The sequence below is a fragment of the Nyctereutes procyonoides genome, unplaced genomic scaffold, assembly GCF_905146905.1.
Source record: "Nyctereutes procyonoides isolate TBG_1078 unplaced genomic scaffold, NYPRO_anot_genome, whole genome shotgun sequence".
Taxonomy (NCBI): Eukaryota; Metazoa; Chordata; class Mammalia; order Carnivora; family Canidae; genus Nyctereutes; species Nyctereutes procyonoides.
Genome location: NW_026575159.1, coordinates 8,071,097 through 8,083,863, shown reverse-complemented (window position 1 = coordinate 8,083,863; position 12,767 = coordinate 8,071,097). Strand labels below are relative to the sequence as shown.

The following is a 12,767-nucleotide window of genomic DNA, read 5'->3' as shown; positions in this document are numbered from 1 at the left end:
AGCAATTATTTCATCCTGTGGACAACATTTAATGCATATTCATGAAAATTACTTGCGGTTGGGAAGTAGCAAATAGATGCCCTTGGAATTTTAGAACTTTTTAGGCCACAATATGAAAATAATCTCTGTGACATTTTGATTTCTAGCAACAAATTATTAAATATAGAGATATCTTATTTTTATGGTTCTTTATCATTTCTTCATTGTGACACATCCTTCTATTGTAAAAACACTGATGATTTTACTAAAGAAAAAGTCAGTATACTACTGTTTGCTTTGGTTTGTTCTTTGTGTATTTATTTTTGCATGGGTTGAATTGTCTAAAACAAAAAGTTTTTTAGTTAATGTTTTTCTCCTTTTAATCAGGGATATTCGTACTATGGTAGACATTTCAAAAGTGGTTGTAATAGAGAAACTGGAACAAAATATAGAAAGGGCATCTAAATAAGCTAGGTTTCCTCCCACTAATAGTAAATATAATCAGCACTGCATCTTGCTAGAGTGCTAAATATATAAATGAAGGGACGCCTGGGTAGCTTGACAGTTGAGCATCTGTCTTCAGCTCAGGACATGATCCCGGGATCATGGATTGAATCCCACACTGGGCTCCCTGGAGGAAGCTTGCTTTCTCCCTCTGCCTATGTCTCTGCACCCCCTCCCCAATCTCTCTCATGAATAAATAAATAAAATCTTTTATATATATATATATATATATATATATATATATATATATATATATGAAGTATGGTACACATAGCTGAACAGAAAGATGTATGTGCTGAGGTCTTGATCTTCAGACTCTTTCCTAAAAACAAACATTGACACAGAAATCTATTTGTGTATGTAATAAGAACTATGATAGACATGCTCATACACCTTATGCTTTCAAGTTCACAAATAAATTAGAGCTCTGAAGCTTACATCCATAGGTGAAATAAATGTCACAATTACTGACTACTCAGTTACCTGAGCTAATATTTATGTAGTCCTGTCATTCCTAGTACTTTATATATTATTATTTTTAAAACAATGTATTATTACTATTCCAATATGTAGATACCTTTTTTTTCCTTTTTATTTTTCTAAGGTTTATTGAGCTATAACTGACAAATAAAAGTGTTAAATATTTAAGGTATATACCATGATGATTTGATATATGTATATCTTGTGAAGGATTTTCCTCATTGGGTTAGTTCATCCTTAAATCATTTCACATATTTACCCTTTCCTTTTTTCTTTCTTTCTTTCTTTCTTTCTTTCTTTCTTTCTTTCTTCTTTCTTTCTTTCTTTCTTTCTTTCTTTCTTTCTTTCTTTCTTTCCTTTCTTTCTTTTCTTTCTTTCTTCTTTCTTTCTTTCTTTCTTTCTTCTTCTTTTTCTTTCTTTCCTTTCTTTCTTTCTTCTTTCTTTCTTCTTTCTTTCTTTCTTCTTTCTTTATTTCTTTATTTCTTTTTTCTTTCTTTCCTTTTCTTTCTTTCTTTCATGAAAACATTTAAATTCTATTCTTTAAGCATATTTCAAATGTACAAGACAACAATAGAGAGTTATCAACTATTGTCACCATGTTGCACATTAGATCCTCAGAACTCCTTGTACTCCTTTACCGGTGTCTATTTCCCGCACTCCCTAACATCTGACAATTATTTTTCTACTTTCTTTTTATGAGTTTGACTTTTTTTAAAAAAGATTTCACAAGTGATGTCATATAGTATTTGTCTTTCCCTGCCTGGCTATTTTTCACTTACTATAATGCCCTCCAGTTTCATTCATATTGTTGCAAATGACAAGATTTCCTTCTTTTTTAAGGCTGAATAACATTCCACTGTATAGTACGCCACATTTTCTTGATCTATTCATCTGCTAGTGGACAATTAGGTTGTTTCTACATCTTGGCTGTTGTAGATAATGCTGCGGTGAACATGGGAGTACAGATACCTCTTGGAGATACTGAGTCCATTTCCTTTGAAGACATACCTGGCAGTGGGATTGTTGGATAGTATGGTAGTTCGTTTTCAATTTTTTGAAAAAACTTCATACTGTTTATTTTTTTAAAAAATATTTATTTATTTATTTATTTATTTATTTATTTATTTATTTATTGTTATTTATGAGAAGGAGACAGGCCGAGAGAGAAGCAGGCTCCTCACAGGGACCCTGATGTGGGACTCGATCCCAGGACTCAGGATCACACCCTGAGCCAAAGGCAGACACTCAACTGCAGACCCACCCAGGAATCCCACTTCATACCGTTTCATAGCGACTCTAACAATTTACCTACCCACCCCTGCTGGGTTTCTTTTTCTTCACCACACCAACATGCATTACTTTTTGTGTTTTTGATAATAACCACCCTAAAAGATTTGAGGCAACACCACTTTCTGGTATTACCCAACGGGTGATATTTCCAGGTTTCAAGATTTTCATTTTCTTTTTAAATCTAATGTTTTGTAGTCATCATCATGGTTAGTTAATTTCATGTTTCCAAAATGACCATATAAATCACCCTTGATAGTACTATACTAGAATTAATATTAAATATATTTCCATAAAAAGCAACTGTTCCATGTTTATATGACACAAAAAATATATTGGAATGTAGGAATATAGCTGTTATCTCTAATGGATGCACCCATATGCCTAGAGTGATTATAAAGAAAATCAGGCATTGAGAGTAATAGAAATTTTATAGATTCCATCCTTTATTTCATATTGTGGAGTGCTTGTGAAAGATTTCTGAGTGCACTTATTTAGGGCTTTTAATCTTTTATTCTAGCGTGAAGGAGCAAACTGGAAGATTAGAATGTGTTATGAACTCTGGGGATTTTCAGCCTACATGTACAAACAGATACATTAACAAACATGTATCAAAGAAGTTTTTTTAAGTTTATAGATAATAGGTTCAAAAAGATGTATTAAAAACACACTAAAACTGAGGCACCTAGAAGTCTCCATCATTTAAGAGTCCAAATCTTGATTTCAGCTCAGGTCATGACTTCAAGGTGGTGAAATTAAGCCCTATGTTGGTCTCTGTGCTGGTCATGAATCCTGTTTAAGATTATCTCTCCCTCTCTTCCTCTGCTCCTTCCCCTCATGCTCTCTCTCTAGAAACAAACAAACAAAGAAAAAAACATACTAAAACCATATGAATACTCATTTGAGAATGATCTAGGACTCCCTCATCCATGGCAAAAAAAAGCATTCTTTATTGTCAGGGATGGGAATTGAATAGAAAATTGTCTAAAGTAGGCAAATCCTACAGTTTGGGTCTAAACTAAAGTACTTTGAGAGGCTGTTGGGAGGAATTACCTACTGAGGCTGCATGCAAAAAGCATGGTTTAAATGAGATACCCAGTAATAAGAAAAAAATAATTAAAAATAAAATCACCTACCAACAAAGTGAATCATTTTCCCTATAAGTAGAAAACAATGAATACTATTGAATAAGGATTAAATCAGACTGTGACACACATTGTAGGCCATCTGCTAAAGAGATTGCAATAGAGAAAAATAATCTCATCCATTTGTATAAGCAGATAGAATCCACTACATACATGTTAATTATCCTTATCAAAAGTAAAGCAAAATGAACTCTTATCCTTATGATAAGCCAGAAGTTACATCCTGGAGCAAAACACCTAGACTTTCCCTCTCATGCACAGAAGCAGGAGGAAGGGGTGCTACCTTTCTTGCTGTGAACATTTTGAAGAGTTGACTCCAAGGCCTCCATGTAAGACATTCTTGGTGTGCAAAATTGGAAGAGGTATATTTAGCTTTTAAAACATTTAGGGGTGCCTGGGTGACTATTGGTAAGAGTCTGATTTCAACTCAGATCATGATCCTGGGGTCCTGGGATCAAGCCCCACACAGGGCTCCCTGCTTATTGGAGACCCTGCATCTCCCTCTTCCTCTTCCAGCTGCTCCTCCTGCTTGTGTGCCCTTTCTGTCAAATAAACAAATAAAATCTTTTAAAAATAATAAAAATAAAACATTTAAATGTACCTAAAAAACACAGACAAAGCAAGCATTTATAATTTTAGGTTTTCTAAAGGAATGATAAAAAGAAATGGCAAAGTAGGAAAGTTTTCTTTCCCTTTTGGAACCAAGGACAGTTTGAAACTTTTTTATTTGTATTTTCACTTATAATTTTTATTTTTGTCACTACTTTATAATAAAACTACAATTTTATAATTATATCTATTGCTGTTTCTACTTTCCTCTGGGCAATTTGCAGTCATCTAAATACACAGCAAATTCACAGTAAAATATAAAGCAAAGCAATTATCAGGAATACAATAGAATGAATTTAAAATTTCAGTACAATATTAGCCTTGGAGGAATAACCTTTAAATATGTTGTACCGACGGTGAATGGGTAAAGCAAATTCTTGATTAACAATGGTCAAATATTCTCTTTCATCATATGTTATTTTTACAAATTGCTGTGCTGTCTATATTGCTTACACATTCAAATGATTCACTGTTTATTGTATTATTTTATAGCTCTTAATGAAATCTTACCAATCCAAGCCTAAGGAGTAGCTTCACCCTGGAGCTTGAATCTAATTTTTTCAGTAAGATTTTATTTCATTTGAGTCCCAGTAAATTTCTTCTAAATTTTCATCAATCATATAACCGACATTACATTTACAAGATAATCGAGGCTCTTTAGTAATTATTCTATCTTTCCAAATAATTTTCCCAGTTAGAAACACAAAGGTACCCAAAACCATTATCTAGTATTGTTAGGAAGCCCCTGTTGAAGGGTACATATTAAACTTCCAGCATGTAATAATACATGACTCTAAATATTTTAAGTCTTGGGAACAAACCCAGCCTTATGGGCTATGTTTTGCATGGGTCAAAATCAATAGTTATATTATAACAATCAATTACATCTCTGTGGATGATAGATATTCACTTTTGTTTAGCTACATTTGAACTGGAGAGAACTTGTATTTCAAAGTTAATCACGTGGTTTTAGACTTGTCTTCTACAGTCTTAATCTGTAAATGCCAGATTTCTGTTTGTCTTCTAATAAGATGCTTTTCATTCTGCACCCTCCTTCCAGTCAAATAGGTTAACAAAACTGTTTTTTGAGTGTCAAATCTACAAAGTTAGCTACTTACTTGGTGTATTAAAAATTAAGGAGAAGAATATCTCTCTTTTGCTCTGACTATAATTGGATTTCTGAACTCATAAGTCCAGATCATGTGTCTACTGGTATAAGAGAAAAAAAAATATGCCAAACAAGTTAAACCATTAGGGAGGACTTTATTCCAGATTATTGACTTCTACTATAATAGGGACCAAGACTATTGAAGTAGGAGTCAGTACCATTACAATAAGGAAGAGGAATTAACTCTACTGAAATAAAAGATGGAGTGTTTTTGCAAGCTATGGTAAACTAGAGAGAAAGTACTGGAGAACAGTAGGTGTGACCAGGTCATCTGTGTTTGCTAATAAATGCTAACCAAAGTTGAGCTCCTACATGTCCACAGAGACAGTGAGCAGAGTGCTCTTTTCACGATTATATTTCAGAGGGATGGATCCCAGGTCCTTGAGAAAAACATTCTTGGGTTGTGGAAAATTTTCTTCTTGAAGTGCAAAGAAAGGGTTTACAGTTCCAAGTCTTCTTAAGTAAATGCTCTACCTTTCTGTACAAGCCTGTAGTCAGGAAGAAGACTGTCTAAAGTGGAGTTAAGCTCAGGGGAACATTAAGGCTGTCTTGGCCGCTGTGAATACAATTTGAGGTGTCTGGAATAGTGATTGTGGGACATATTACTGTTGAGTACAGAAAGAAAAACATAGTTTAACAAATAACATGTTTTTTCCTAATAAAATGTGATTTTTAAGAGAAATGGAAATAACACTGAATAAGACAGTAAGGTGGTCTATGAAAACTGTAAGTTTGCTAGAATACCTTTTTTTCACTTGAGTTCAGTGCCATCATCAATGACTCTAGAAAATTTAATTTTCACATCCTTTGTGAGAACTGCTGCTTAGCCCTTTATGTGCTGCTGGCTTCACTTGGCAAGCCTCGGTCTCCCTGGGTTTTTCTTTCACTTTGATAGTCATGTGAGTGATCAGCAGCACCTGAAAGAGTCCCTCCAGCACAGGCACAGCCTGTCTTTCCTCTGCAACAATTTTAGGGAGACAAAATCTCCTGATCAATAGAGGTGGCCGGCTTCTTCTGGTGGGTCCTTCAAGGTCCTTCTAACTTTATGACTTCTGGGAAAGAAAGAAGCCCTTTGAAGTTTTGAACATGTTTATGAGAGGATTCAGTTAAATTGGCTACAGGACATGATCTCTGACCCAAATTCATAAGCCTGCCAAATATAAGTTCAAAGGGAAAAATAATATGCTTGCCTGCAGAGGTTGCTCTAATTTTTTTTCACAATGCTAACAGTAAAGTTCTAGGACATTTTAATCTAGTATATTGCTGAATTTTAGCAAATGGGTTTGATTTATCTTATAGGAATCTGTAAATATTTCCATCATTACTGGATGGCAGTAGAAATCAGATAACTTTCTTTCTCTGATTCATTATGCTCTAGTATTCCCAAAGTGAAAATGTTTGTATTAAGAGAGGCTTTGCCACTGCTTGAGCATTGGCATCTAAAGAGGCAAACACTTCTTCAGACTATCTAGCTATCATCATACCATAACTAGAAAATAATCTCTTACATTCCATTCCACAGGAATTAATTCTACAAACCAAATGCCTCCAGAATTCTAGAGAAGTTGGTTGGGGGAAATGGCCTACACAGAACTTGGGAGTGGCCTCTAAAGGATTCTGCTGACAAACTTTATCTCTTTAATATATTTTGATTAATGTCATCTTTTAGGTAGATGTACTGAGAGTCTAATGCCTTTAAAAATCCCTCTTTTACTTAGATGATTATTTTGATGGCACAGTATTGCTAACCAAGAAATAAGGACTGTGGAGTAGAAATGTTTTTGTTAGATAATTCTAATAGTTCAGTAAAAATTCTTTTAGCTCCTTTTCTGATCCATTTATGCATTTGTGTGTGTGTGAAGCATATTTTTGGAAATTAACAAAGATTGCTTGTTGTATTGAATGTGAGGCTTCTAAGTTTGAAATCTGCCACATTTAACAGTGGCTTTTGAAGCTCTGTCAGCAAAATCATTGCCTTCAGAAGTTTTCATTCTGCCTGCGTGAGCTCTACAAGAGATTTACTGATCTGAGCAGGCAGTTGTACAGTCTTTAACAAGCCAGCTATCAATTTTCCATGAGATGCTTTATTCCTTCTCAAAGTAGAGAATCCTCTGTTTTTCCAAATTTGTTCTGTTGCATGAAAGACAACAAACACATTCTATATGGGGGGTGCAATTCTTGTGATTGCTATTGACGAGGCTGCTTGTGCCAGCTTAGTTCTAGGCAAAATGTAAGTTTCCAATATTTCATAAGTCAGCAGGCCATGCAAAGCCTTAAACTGGCCACTTTAATCCCAATATATGACCCATCAGCAAACATTATGAAATTGTCATTACAAACAAGAATATCAGACAAACCAAGTCAGAGTCAGAGGCTAGTGTCTTCTATTGCCATTGAACAGTTATGATCATCTATTTGACTAGGATCTGGCAAAAAAAAAAAAGAAAAAGAAAGGAAAGAAAGAAAGAAAGAAAGAAAGAAAGAAAGAAAGAAAAGAAAGAAGAAAGAAAGAAAGAAAGAAAGAAAGAAAGAAAGAAAGAAAGAAAGAAAGAAAGAAACTAGCAGGACTTACTTGTAAGATAACTGTCACAACACATAGGACAAGAAAATAAGTCAAGTGACTCAAGGACTTGAACCTTTTTAAAAGTGTGTCTGCTTCTACCACAGTATCCCAGTATCCACAGTGCCCTTGTCTCCAGAAGAACTGAGAAATACATTATTAACCTGTAGTCTAATCCCTGCTTTTTAATTAAAACTAGAAAAGTAGAGTCTTTATTTTCATGGCAACACAAATAGAAATGCTTTTCAAAAATTCAGAATCCCCCAATGCTGAGACGATCCTGAGCAGTTATGTGATTGCTCTCTCAGAGTTTTGCCCACTGTGCAAAGATTTGGATATATTGTCTGCAATATCCTGCTTGTCCCCCAAGTTGGCTAAGTAGTTTTTATGTAATCAGGTTTTTCATTTGCAAAATTGGCTGGCTTCTATATTGTATCAGTTTGGGCCTTCAGCATTAACAACTATCCTGAATATTTTACCTCAGTTTGGCAGTAGTGTGGTTTATGGAGTGAGGCTTTGTGCCCTTGTGAACAGAGGAAATTGTAACAAAGTCAAAGCATCAGTTTCACTTGGGTTTTTAGGTTCTCATACTACCAGCAAACCATCTATATATTGAATATCTATGGATCCTTCTGGTGAGAGAGCTCTAAGTTTTCCTGTAAATGACTAGAGAAATAGTAGGAAAGTACTGAAACTCTTGAGATTTTTTTTTGCCATAAATACTGCACTGCTCCATAAGTAAAAGTAAATGAGATTTAGACTTTCCATGAGGGGAATTAGGAAAAAAAATAAAAATAAATAAAAAACAGAAAACAGAAAATAGATAAATTGGAGAAAGACTTCACAGAGGATGGCACCAAAGTTATTTATGGTTCTGTTGTTAGGAACTACAGACATAAATGGAATGACTTTATTTATTTCCTTAAGTTCTTGTACAAAGGTCAACAATCTTTATCAAATTTACTTCTTTACTGGGAATTTGGCAGTATTAATATTAAGGGTAAGTGCCCTTTCTTTCATAACTGTCCTTTGGTTTTCTAATTTTTTTACAACCAGTTTTTTCCTTCTCATTGATCCCTTAACAAAGGGTATATTGCTTGACATATGACTTATGATTCTGATAATTTCTATTGGTTCTATATCTCAGAGTAAATCAATGTTGTTATTCTGTGGGCCCAAAGTAATAAATGGATTTGTTTCTGCTCAGGGTGCTTTTCCAGTGTGGTGAACGACTGCTATTCCCTGCTATATCCCTTTTCTTTCAGAAGGCCAGATGTTGTTTCCCAGGGTAATTAACAGCCACTGCAGATGGAATATACAATATGGTAGTCTAAATTTGCAAGAGAGATGTCTTCCCAGTAGGTTTACAGGAGAATCAGGAGAAAGGAAGAAAACATGTTCCTCAGTCACAGGCCCTCTTCAGGTGGGAACCACAGAAGAAAAGAAGAAAGCACAGAACTGATTCAAATGATCGTTGTCCTGTATTGATCTATCACCAGCCAGAAAATGAGGACTTCCTGGGGAAATTTCACACTACTATCTAACAGAAAAAGCAAGGATATGTTAGCCAGAGGGAAAGTTATTGAACATACATATCACCAGTTCCAACTGCTGAGATTTCCTCAGTATGTCAATTTTAAACCATTTTGACAGTTATTCCTTAGCTTTTTGGGCATTCCTGATGCTTCTTTCTGCAATTTGTGTATCCTTTGGAGTCTTTTTTTTTTTTCTCCAATCCTTTTTCCAATGTTTCAGTTCTCTTGCAATAATGACATAATGTTTTCTCTTCTTTCATAGTTCCCTGCACAGATTGGCCACCGTAGAGGTTATTTCCTTGATTAAATAGTCTTAACTGAAGGGTTCACCTGCAGTTCTTTTTTTTTTTTATTTTTATTTATTTATGATAGAGAGAGAGAGAGAGAGAAAGAGAGAGAGAGAGAGGCAGAGGGAGAGGGAGAGGGAGAAGCAGGCTCCATGCACCGGGAACCCAACGTGGGATCTGATCCCCGGTCTCCAGGATCGCGCCCTGGGCCAAAGGCAGGCGCTAAACCGCTGCGCCACCCAGGGATCCCCAGTTTTTAACTTCTTATTTTCTTCTTTGTATTTGTTCAGGTTGTCCCCAGACTGAGTAATTCCTGCTAAGATTTGAGTAATAGTCATCCTTGCCATTCTACTCCCTTTTCTCAGTTTGACCTCAGAGAGCCAAAACAAAGATAGAACCAGAGGATGATTTTGATCTGCCTCTGTATTCATGCTAGTAAACTCTGAAAAAGTCTCAGCACACTGTTAATGGAAAATAATAGAGGGTTCACGTGTCTTCTGTGTGCAGCACTGTGGTTTCTCCCAGGTCAACATTAGAGGAAAGGCTGTGAGCAGGCTCTTTCAGTGGGTCATCAGAAGCCTCAGTTCTTCCGAGTTCTAGACGATGGTGGAAAGTTGGTTACTCCTTTATGTGCTGGGTCATCTTCTGGTCCCCAGTAGACTTGCTCCATCAAAGAAGCAAAATCTGCTGGCTGCAGAATTCCACACAGTAGCGAGTGAACATCCCCAAGTGTGGAGTTGTAAATTTAAAGAATAAAGAGACAGGGGAGATGGAGGGAGCAGAGGCAACCAAGAAAGGAAGGCAGGGCCTCTGTGAAAGAGAAAGTCCCTTGAATTTTCACATTTTTTTCTTCCATTCTTCCCAGTCTCTCCACTGACTATCTAAATCATATTTAACTTTCCTCTTAGAATGATATCCATATAATAAAATTTAATTTGCTTGGAGTGAGACCCTCCTAAAACCTTCAAAAATCCTAAAGGACTGGATTCTCATATGTATTCCAAATTGACAGAGGGACATTACTTGTTTAAGAGAAAGGACTGCAAGCTTCCCATAGTTTTCACCATTGATACTAATCATGATCTTGATGGGATTTATAGCCTAATTTAGTCTTGATTACCAAATAATAAAATCTTGAACTTGAGAGAGTGGTCCATCCAGACAGTATTTCAAAAGAGGAGGGCACACTAGAAGAAAGACTTTATAATCCAGAGTTTCTTATTAGATTGTTGTGACCACAAGACTTTTAACCAATCCATTTAATGTAAGAACTGCCATTTGTATCCTATCTTCATCACCAATTTGTTGGGGAAATATAATAAAAAATAAAATCACCTGTCAACCTAGTTAATTCTCTCCACAAAATGCAAGAAAGAATAAAACAGTTTTAATATTGAATAAGCATTAAACCAGACTGTGATGTGTATCACAAGCCACCAAAAGAGATTGCAAAGAAATAAATCTCACCCTTTTATTGGCAAGCAGATGCAGTTAATGCATGCTACATGATGCATGTTACATGTATGTTAATTGCCCTTATCCCCCCAAAAAATTAAATAAAATTCCTGTCTTTATGCTGAACAGGAAGTTACAACATAAAGCTCTGTTCCTAGGCTTAAATTTCCCCCAAAACAAGGAGACAAGACAACATCCTTCTTGATGTTCACATTTCAGAGAAATAGCATTGAGGCCTCCAAAAAAGACATTCACAGCATGCAACATTGGCAGGAGGCTTATTTAACTTAAAAGATTTATATACACTTGAAATGAACATATGTCACAACTTCAAGTTCAAGGAAATGCTAAAGAGAAGGGTGTTTTCTCTTTCCCTTTTAGCATCAGGGAAAATTTTAATTTAATTATTATTATTTTTCAGATTTATACTTACCCTTACACCAGGCATGAATGTGTGAATCACAGGGGAACAAATTAGCAAGGGAACAATTTATGATGTATGTGTTAGCTGTTCGTTATGAGCCATAAGTTATCATGCTAGAGGTTTGGGGTGGTAAAAGTTTAGGTCTGAAAAGGAAATAAGAGCACATAAGAAAGAGCAAATATGCAATCCTTTCCTGAAAACAACTTTTAATATTTAGTGTAAGGCAGATTGTTGGCGTATTTGATATGGTATATCTGATGAGGTGTATCTGATGCACATCCTATAGTGTTAAGCTCGTACATCCGTTTCATAATGAAATCACTTTCTTTTTTCTGAGGTTGAGTTCTCACTCTTGCCCATAAACCTACCACTCTACTATAGCTCAAAAGAGTAGTACTTATGAACTCATCAATTTGAAAATCGAAAGTTCAAATGCTACAAAGTTTCATTGAAATATCTTTCCAAATGATAGGGAGTGTCTGTATACATGCAGATAGGTATACATAGCTGTATATACAGATACATATTAAAAAGGGAAATGTGTACGTATCTTCTATATTTTAATAATTTTAAATTTGATTTAGCAGGAAGACAATGAATATACATCAAAAATCCACAATATAGTATTTTATTTGTCACAGTGTTCCTCAGTGTCACATATAATCCCATGATTAAATCATAATGTTTAGTTGAGTTTATTTGTGATAGATTATCATAAATTCTGTAACATTGGACACTGGTGACACAGCTATGTTTAATGCAGTTGGCTGATGATATTTTACAGTTTTGGTGGCTGCATAATGAGCTGCCCTGGTCATTTTGAGGTTACGGGCATCCATGCTGCCCTCTGCTGGTTAAATGTTAGTGTAGCCTCCATCCAAAAACCTGAACTCTTAGGGTGCCCATTTTATTACAGAGGGAAACTTTATACCTTCTCCCCTCAGGTAACTTCCCCGCAATCCTCATGGTTTTAGCAATAAACTACCTAAACACTTAGGAATCCCTTCTTTTAAAAACGTATCTTTTTAGTATATGATATAGAATTCCCCATCACTATGGATATCTTACTCAGCAGTGAGTCCATTTTCTTTTCCTTTTCCTACTCTTGACAGACTCCCCCTGCCGCCCCAAGGCCTTATTTACTCCTTTGCTTTCCTCCTTTATATGACCCTTGGCTTTGGTTCAAGTATGTGACTGTAACATAATTAATGACAGAGGAAACATGAGGTAATTTCTCTTTTTAAAATTGAGCACTACTGAATGAGATTATTAATGCATAGATTCAGTGATGCTACATCAAACTAGCAACATGTTCTTTAAGATAAAATTATTTG

The 12,767-nt window shown here is 35.4% G+C and overlaps 1 protein-coding gene across 3 annotated transcripts in view; it reads left to right on the top strand.

Moving 5' to 3' along the window:
* The window catches only part of CSMD3 (CUB and Sushi multiple domains 3), a 1,184,516-nt gene that overhangs the window by 633,630 nt on the left and 538,119 nt on the right, over positions 1-12,767 (top strand). The window lies entirely within an intron of this gene.